The sequence below is a fragment of the Theobroma umbraticum genome, unplaced genomic scaffold (assembly GCF_002168275.2).
Source record: "Theobroma umbraticum cultivar Fairchild unplaced genomic scaffold, ASM216827v3 scaffold_55.0, whole genome shotgun sequence".
Taxonomy (NCBI): Eukaryota; Viridiplantae; Streptophyta; class Magnoliopsida; order Malvales; family Malvaceae; genus Theobroma; species Theobroma umbraticum.
The window spans coordinates 3,419,067-3,419,386 of record NW_018397270.1 but is presented as its reverse complement, the minus strand read 5'-3'; the positions used below and the strand labels follow the sequence as shown (position 1 = coordinate 3,419,386).

The following is a 320-nucleotide window of genomic DNA, read 5'->3' as shown; positions in this document are numbered from 1 at the left end:
CCTATACACAGAAAGCTAAAAGTTTTAGTTATTGCCAGGAAATCATGCTGCAAAATGAAAACCTAATGTTGTGGAATTTGTTTGACAGGATGAAGTAGACTTTATATTCTGTAGCCCTTAAAAATTCAATGGCGGTTTGAAGTTGTTCAGATAGCTACTGACTACCTCAAGCATTTAAAATCAGGTAACCTAGGGACCTTCTGTACAAATCAAATTGATATTCTCATCGTAAATTTTTTGTATATTTCAAGTTAAGAAGCTACCAATGTGTATTCCCATTTTTAGTTGATGCATTTCTTATACTCTTATCTGTTTCTACT

General features: G+C 32.8%; 1 long non-coding RNA gene across 1 annotated transcript in view; it reads left to right on the top strand.

Annotated features, from left to right (window-relative positions):
• Nucleotides 1-87: 87 nt before the first annotated feature.
• LOC110426461 (uncharacterized) overlaps nucleotides 88-320 on the top strand; it is a 1,815-nt gene continuing 1,582 nt past the window's right edge. The window contains exon 1 of the long non-coding RNA XR_002446137.2: nucleotides 88-184. This is a non-coding gene — a long non-coding RNA (uncharacterized LOC110426461). The remainder of the gene's footprint in view (nucleotides 185-320) is intronic.